We start from the raw sequence: 9,320 nt of genomic DNA, 5'->3' as shown, positions 1-9,320 counted from the left end.
ACTGGACTCTTACACAATACAGAAAAAAAAGAAATCAACACAGAATGGGCTAAAAATTTGTAGGTAAGAGTTGATATTATAAAACTCCTGGCACAGAGTTCATTAGCTTCAATTTTGATAAGTCTTGACAGTTTTGTTTTTTATGTTTGACACCAAAAACTCAAGCAACAACAGTGATATAAACAAGTGGAACTACATTTGATTAAAAAGATTTTGAACAGGAAAGGAAATCATCAATAAAATGAAAAGGCAACCTAGAAAACATGAGCAAATATTTGGAAACAATGCTTTTGATAAGAGGTTAATATGTGAAATATATCAGAAAGTCATGAAGCTCAATAACACAGTAATAATAATAACCCAATTTTAAAATGGACTAAATACCTTAAAAGGCATTTTCTGAAAGAAGACATACAAATGGTCAACAAAAATATAAAAAGGTGCTCAAAACCACTTATTGTGGAAATCAAAATTAGAATGAGCTCTCATCTCACACCTATTAGGATGGCTATTAACAAAAAGCAAAAGTAACAAAAGTTAGAAAGGATGTTGCTGTTGTTGTTTAGTCACTAAGTCATGTCCAACTCTTATGGCCCATGGACTGTAGCCTGTCAGGCTTCTCTGTCCATGGGATAAGGACCTGAAGTGGGTTGCCATTTCCCTCTCCAAGGAAAGTATGTGGAACAATGCAGTTGCATTTTATACAGAAAAACAAGTTTTGGTTTTGGTTTTTTTCAGAGCTAAAATATGTTAATGAGATGAAAAATTATTTAATAAATACCAGAAATACAAAAACTATTTACATGTATTTTGATTCATATTATGGCAAAAGAAAAGTTTCACTTTATTTTCAAGAAATGATTTGCATTCTTCTAAAAATTATATCAAAGTACCTTGACATATCTCTTCTCTTTAATATAATTGGTATTTATTTTGAAAGTTGCCATAGCTTATCTAAGTATAACTCAGGTCATTTTTAAAGTACAGTGTGTTCTTCAGAAGCTTTTAAATATGATTTTCTACTAAAAAAAATTGAATAATTTTATATAAACTTCATAATTTTAAGCTTTAAATTAATAATTTAAAAAATAATCCAAAATAGTAAATCGACCCAGAATAGATATGTTTGAATCTTCATAGTAATTCTCTAAGTTGTTCAACACTATCCACCTCATTACTTCTGCAGGAACGACCAACTTCCCAGTCAAAGATCAATACATCTAATGAACTACTGATTATTTTCTATCTAAAGACACTTCATTCAAGTGTTTCAGATTCACCCAAAGTGTAGAATCATTGAAGAAGTTTCTAAAAGCCTCAAAATTTAGGAGAGTAGCTATCAAATCAGTTAGTGATCTATAGAACATTTACTGTGCTCACAGTCTGTGATGACACAGTGTGTTGTTTGTATTTGCTTTTATTTAAAAATTCATTTCTAAAAAAATTTCTAAATAGTTATCACATTAAAATTTCTTGTCTTAGGAACCCTGCCTTTAACAATAAATGCAATTTTGAAAAAAAAAGTAGAGCTATATCGTCTTTTATAATTTGAAGAAATTTTGTTTCCAGTGTTATCCTCACACTTCTAAAGGTAAAAGTGGGGGTTTATAACTGTTCTCATCACTAAATAAAAGTTTGTTTTGAGCTCTTTGAGAAGCAGGTATCTTCTCAGCATAAAATGTTGAGGTGCAAATTACTGTTATTATATTGTTATAACTTACCATCAGAAATCCACTATAAATAATCAGTCACTACTGCAATGTAGATTTAGTCCCATGAAGAAGCAAGATGTAGAGCTCTGATGGCACTATGGAAGTCAAAATGTCACTTACAAGAAGAATTTTGTGCTATTATGAAAATAAAAAAATAAATAAATAAAATCATGCCTCCTGTCATTTGTGCGTGTTTTCAGCACTTTGTATTGCCATATTGGCCCTGAACGATTCTTTGAACAATTAAGCCTGTCCTGTGAGAAATTCAAATTTTTTCAGTCATGCCCTTAAGCCTCTCTTCTGTGTAATGTTTCAATTGCTTTAGGAAAAATAAAATCTATTTTATTTAGGATTTTTTATTTGATTTGATTATTATGCAAATATGTTAAGCTGGATGTAAGCTTATTTAATAATAGGCTAGCTTTTGTGTAATCAATAATAATGGTCATATGTTTCCTGTATCATCCAGGGTGATCTTTGATCCAGTTTCAATTATTTAATAAGTGACTAATACAATACTGACCACACATGGTACAAACAAAATAAGTCAGAATGTATATGTGGTATTCTATTTTTTCTAGCCAATAACCAGCCTTTGCAGTGGACTTATTCCATTGCCAATACATATAAATAAGAAATCCATTCTCCATTTACCAAGATATTAACTCATAATGGGATTAGAGGAAATTTGTCTAATCCATATCCTTTAATAAGGATGGAGAATTAAACTCAACCTCCAAATACATAATCAACATTGTGTATCAGAGTACATATCAGCAATACAATGCAATACAAATGCAGAAATCAACATTCTGTAAAGATGTGACTATATCTCATTTTGTGGAGTGATGTACAAATGTAAAACCTACAGGATCACTCTTGATATACAAAAATATTATTTAACAGATAAAATAAAGCATCTAGAATCTGAAAAATTATTACTAAATATACAGCTTCCTGTTGTAACTTCCTTTAATGTATATATTGCTGAATGGATTATACTGTGAGGGTATAATCAGAAACAGTTTTGCATTTTCTCAAATGTCCTCCAACTGGCTCTGAGACATCTTTTTTCCCACCACAGATGGGACAGTTTTCTGGAGTTAAGAAGACAGTCTACACAGATCATGCCTATCACCTCCTTTAAGTGTTTATCTGCCAACGATCTCATCTAGCTTAAGTGGGAGGGGAAATACAGTCATCTTCACAGGGACTTCTGTCTTTGTATAAGTTTCCTTTAAAAAATCTCTTCTTAAGGAGCCACTTGGCTTCCCTTATGTATAGGTTGGGGGAAAAAAAAAAGTATAATGTAGGAGAGGAAAAGAGGCAATGGGGTAAGGGGGTAAAAGTCCAGAGGGGTGATCTCTGAACAAGTCATGCAGAGATGGTTCAGCCCCTCTTTGCACAAAGTACAGGCATGTGGCACTCATATTCTCATCCAAAGTGAGTTATGAGTTTCCATAACTTTGAAAAAGGAGAGAAAATATTGTTTATCATTTTTTACATTAGTATTCTAGGGTCAGTCAGAAGTTTGAATCCAGGTGGAATATTAAGGAGGATAAAGAAGGGAAAATATTTTGCTTTCTCAAATAATCAGGGTGTGATATTCCTTCAGGTGATTACAATATTCCAGCTCTAAATATTGCTATTTTGTTACCACTTCTGACCTCAATGAAAAGAAATATTTTTTTTAACTTAAAATGCAATGCATAATGTTGACCACAGTTTTAATTTTCTTTGATCCTAATACCTCTTTTTTTTTAATTTATTTTTATTAGTTGGAGGCTAATTACTTTACAATATTGTAGTGGGTTTTGTCATACATTGATATGAATCAGCCATGGATTTACATGTATTCCCCATCCCAATCCCTCCTCCCACCTCCCTCTCCACCCGATCCCTCTGGGTCTTCCCAGTGCACCAGGCCTGAGCACTTGTGTCATTCACCCAACCTGGGCTGGTGATCTCTTTCACCCTAGATAATATACATATTTCGATGCTGTTCTCTCAAAACATCCCACCCTCGCCTTCTCCCACAGAGTCCAAAATAATACCTCTCTTACAAAAAGGTGTAATACTTCATTTACAGATTTCATTCCTTTATAGCACAAACTACAACTGAAGTATGAGCTAAGTCACTTCAGTCATATCCAACTCTGTGCAACCCTATGGATCAGAGCCCACCAGGGCTGTGGTCTATGGAATTATCTGCCTTTGGAATTCTCCAGGCAAGAATACTGGAGTGGATTGCCGGTTCCTCCTCCAGCGGTTCTTCCTGTCCGGGAAGTCTAGCCCTCATCTCTTACATCTCCTGCATTGGCAGGTGGATTCTTTACCACTCATCTGAAGTGTAGGAAGGATGATATCTAAAATGTAACTTGACAGACAAACTCTATTTAGCCAAGATCCTATTTGAGAAGAATGTTTTTAAAGAGTTGCAGAGGACAGTAAGGGCTGCTTACATAAAATAGAAAGGCCTTTCATTTAGGGGAAAAATATGTTTTACTTCTCCAATAAACAGGAACAACAAAAAATAAGCTCAGATGTTGCATTATTACTTCTCTCATCAAAGGATTCAAATCAAAAGGATTTGATGACAAACAAAAAACAAGTTTAACAACTAAACTGACTTCTTTATTATTCCCTGTCCTATGAACTGCCAGACGCTGTGATTGTCCAAACAACTGTGGGCATAAATGTTGGTTTCCAAAAACTTGTGATTTGGTTACAAGTTAGGGAAGCAAAATATGAAAATAGTAACAATATTAAAAATCAAATAAGTGTCAAGTGATGGTTATATCTTACGATCTCAAAAAGAAAAGATGTTCAGGAAAGATATATGGTGATGGTAGAACTGAATCTGAGTGAAAGGGTCAGTTCAGTCACTCAGTCATGTCTGACTGTTTGCTATCCCACGGACTACAGCACGCCAGGCTTCCCTGTCCATTACCAACTCCCAGAACTTGCTCAAACTCATGCCCATCAAGTTGGTGATGCCATCTGACCCTCTCATCCTCTGTTACCCCCTTCTCCTCCTGCCTCCAGTTTTTCTCAGCATCACGATCTTTTCTAATGAGTCAGTTGTTCACGTCAAGCCCCAATTCAGCTTTATCGTCAGTCCTTCCAATACATATAAAAGATTGATTTCCTTTAGGATTGACTGATTTGATCTCCTTGAAGTCCAAGCGACCCTCAAGAGTCTTCTCCAACACCACAGTGAAAGTGTAGGTAAAACCTAAAAAGAGTTCTGAATTTAAAAATAATGAATATTTGCAGAAGGATTACCTGGGGTCGCAAAGACTCTGACAAGAATTAGCAACTGAACAACAGACCATAGTGATTCACTATTTTTAAAGGTTGTATTCTATTATACTCCATTAAAAGCTTTTACAAGATAAGGGATATAACTCCCTGTGCTATACAATATATCCTTGTTGTTTATCTATTTTATGCATAGTAGTTTATATCTCTTAAATCCAAATTCTTACTTTTCCCCTTCCCCTTTCCTTCTCCCTTTTGGTAACCACTGGTTGGTTTTCCGTAAGTATAGTTGTTTCTGTTTTGCATATACATTCATTTGTTTTTGTTTTCTTTTTATTCTACATGTATAAATAGATTGGGAAATAGGGGAAACAATGACAAACTTTATTTTGTTGGGCTCCAAAGTCACTGAAGATGGTGACTGTAGCCACAAAATTAAAAAAAAAAAAAAATGCTTGCTCCTTGGAAGAAAAACTATGGCAAACCTAGACAGCCTATTAAAAAGCAGAGACATTACTTTACTGACAAAGATCTGTATAGTCAAAGCTATGGTTTTCCCAGTAGTCATTTATGGATGTGAGATTTGGACCATAAAGAAAGCTGGGAGCTAACGAATTGATGCTTTTGAATTGTGGTGTTGGAGAAGACTCTTGAGAGTCCCTTGATTGCAAGGAGATCAAACTAGTCAATCCTAAAGGAAATCAATCCTGAATATTCATTAGAACAGCTGACACTGAAGCTCTAATACTTTGCCACACGATGGTAAGAGTCAACTCATTAGAAACGACTCTGATGCTGGGAAAGGTTAAAAGCAGGAGGAGAAGAGGACGACAGAGGATGAGATGGTTGGATGGTGTCACTGACTCATCTGGACATGAATTTGAGTACTCTCCAAGATGGTGAAGAACAGGGATGCCTGGTGTTCTGCAGTCCATGGGTTCGCAAAGAGCCAGACAGGATTGAGCGACTGAACAATATGCAAGTGAAGCGCACAGTCACTTGTCTCTTTCTATCTGACTGATTTCAGAAAGCATAATACTTTCTAGGTCCATCCACATTCCCTTTTATATCTAGCATTAGAAGTCACATTGTGTTGCCTCTGCTACAGTGGAAGATGAGCTGCCTGTTCAGTGCAAGGGAAAGCAATTATATCTATTTTTTGAAAGGTGAGTGCAAAGTTAGGGAAGAACATGAGGGACTAGGTTTATTACAGTGGCCATTTTGGAAAATAAAATCCACTGTATTCCTTGTTTAGGAACAAGTAACTTTCTGTATTATATTATTATAATTGAAATATTATAAGTCTAATAAGAAGATAAACATGACAAGAAATGACAACAGAAGAGAACGGTTAATATAGTCAAAGTTTTTTGAATTGTGTGCCTACCCCAGGGAATTTTGTAGAGCTCAAGAGTCCTCCATACTGGGCCTCTAGCTATTTGTCAATTACAATTCAGGCTTTCCTTCTCTAGTTCTGTTCTCTTGGTGGTTTCAGTTCATGGGTTTCTGCTCCAGTAAGCCACGACTCATGTGTTTACCTGTTTCTTCAGTTTGGGGAACAGCAATTCACCCAGTTTTCTACTCCTCTTTTATACATCCAAGAAGGGTTATTGACTTTTCAGTCTTTTCATCTTATTACTTGTAAGGATATAAGAGCAGCTTTCAAACTTCTTATATGCAGACCCAGAAATCAGAATCTTCGTCATTTAAAAATTATTTCCATTTATTAATTTTCCTTCAAATCCTTTGTCAACACTGGACAAAGTGTCGCCATATATATAATATATATAATATATATTATATAAAATATATATTATATAAAATATAAATGTTTATATTATATATAAAATGGTTATATTAGACATATAACCTTTTAAAAATGTTTTTACTTTTCTATATAAATGTGAAAGTTCAATGAAAGCAGATATTTTGACATTTATAATTAGTACTATCCCTTCAATACCTATACCAGTGGCTACCAATTAATCAAAGTTCAATAAATATTTGAAGAAAGAAAGTAGAAAAAAAAAATCTATGCCCCAATATTATGGGAAATATCAAACAAATAAGTGTCATATTTTAAAGTAAATGATGCAATATATAATATATATAATATAAAAAGATAGTAAGCATACACCTATGTTTGCAAAGTATATAAATAGTTGGAATTCTTTAAAATCTTAATTTAAGTGCAATTCTAGACTAAATATTATTGCCTTTTATACTATATAAACATGCAATCAGTCTGGAACAGGAAATAGAAACCTATTCAAGCCCGAGTAACATTGCTAGAATGATGGACAAGGTTCTACTGGAAAGATATGGATGTTTCACAAAAACTCAAACCAATGAAAAAGAGCAGTCAGTTTTGCAGAATGCTGAAACAGAACTAAAAAATAAATAAAGAAGATAGCAGAAAGAAGTGCTACATAAAAGAACACTTGTTTTGTTTTTATATTTGTGTTTGCTTACTCAATGTGGAGTTTGACTTGTTTCAACATAACTTTTTTTCTTTTTGTAATTATAGTTTCATCTATCTGGGTCAATATCATATAAGCTTATTTTCCTATTTCTCTCTTTGAACAAATTTGTTATAGCTCAATGGGCAGATGGGATAAATATATCCCAGAGAATGGCCCTGATATGCTCAACTCAAGCTATATACACATGTACCTAGTAAGATGGAACAGAGAATTGGGCTATGGCACAAGTTGTATTTATGCTGAAGCAAGTTCCAAAATCACTGAAGATGGTGATTAAAGCCATTAAAAGACACTTGCTCCTTGGAAGAAAAGCTATAACAAAGCCAGAGAGCATATTAAAAAGAAGAGACATCACTTTGCCAAAAAAAGTCCATGTAGTCATGCATGGATGTGAGTGTTGGACCATAAATACCAACAAAAGGATGTTTTTCAATTGTGGTGCTGGAAAAGACTCTTGGGAGTTCCTTGGATTGCAAAAATATCAAACCAATCAATCCTAAAAGACATCAATCCTGAATATTCACTGTTGAAGCTGAAACTTCAATTTTTTGGCCAATTGATGCTAAGAGCTGGCTCATTGGGAAAGACCCTGATGCTGGGAAAGATTGAAGGCAGGAGGAGAAGCCGGCAGCAGAGAATGAGTTAGTTAGATGGCATCACTGACTAAATGTACATGAATTTAAGTAAACTTTGGGAGATAATGAAGGACAGAGATTTCTGATGTACTGAACTCCATGGGGTTGCAAAGAGTCAGACAGGACTTAGCAACTGAACAACAACAACAACAGCAACAAAGTATACTTATTTTTGTGTGTTTCATTCTATTAAGGTGAATGGTAAAAATTAGTTAGCTCCACTCTTCTCTAAATTATCTTGCCTGAAGAAGAGTGCCTTGCATGCTGCTGCTGCTAGGTCACTTCAGTCATGTCAGACTCTGTGCGACCCCATAGACGGCTGCCCACCAGGCTCCCCTGTCCCTGGGATTCTCCAGGCAAGAACACTGGAGTGGGTTGCCCTTTCCTTCTCCAGTGCATGAAACTGAAAAGTGAAAGTGAAGTCGCTTAGTCCTGTCTAACTCTTAGCGACCCCATGGACTGCAGCCTACCAGGCTCCTCTGTCCATGGGATTTTCCAGGCAAGAGTACTGGAGTGGGGTGCCATTGCCTTCTCCGAGTGCCTTGCATATGACTGCATTATTGGATCTTATCTATTTAATACTCACAAAAGATAGTTTTCTATGTTTTCCAGCTTAGTAAAAAAAAAAAACAAGACTTTAACTTCTCAAAAATACCTTCAAATACCATTTTGATCTATCCATTTGATCTATCCACAGATTAAACAAAGTGGTGTTTACCTACCATATCTCACCCACACACCAAAATGATGAAATCACTAACAAATTCTCCTTGAAATTCCCTACCAATTGCCCAGAGCAGCAATATAGGAGAGAAGATAAACCAATTAACAAAATTCAAGTAAAAAAAAAAAATAAGTTGATTTATTTTCTTAGAAAATTTGAATAAAATTCTCTAAAACTCATCTTCTTATATGTAAAGTGAAGATAATCATATTAATTATACCTGCTTGAAGTTTAGAAACTGGTATGTTAAATAAATGTAGGAAATAATTATTACTATGCATTTTGTTAATAACAAAGCATTGCTGCTATGTAATTTAATGTCTTTTTATTTTCATAAATAAATTATGACAGAGGTAAAGTTTTATAAATTCTTTTAAGGAAAATGACAATACATCCAAAATGGTTATGATTTTACCTAACCACATCTACACCTTGGCCTTTGTTCAATAGTACATTATGTGTAATATTTTTATGTGTATGTAATATGTTTTAGTTACAAAAGCTA

The sequence above is a fragment of the Odocoileus virginianus genome, chromosome 8, assembly GCF_023699985.2.
Source record: "Odocoileus virginianus isolate 20LAN1187 ecotype Illinois chromosome 8, Ovbor_1.2, whole genome shotgun sequence".
NCBI classification, from domain to species: Eukaryota; Metazoa; Chordata; class Mammalia; order Artiodactyla; family Cervidae; genus Odocoileus; species Odocoileus virginianus.
The sequence above is the reverse complement of the archived record's forward strand: the minus strand, read 5'-3'. Positions refer to the sequence as shown.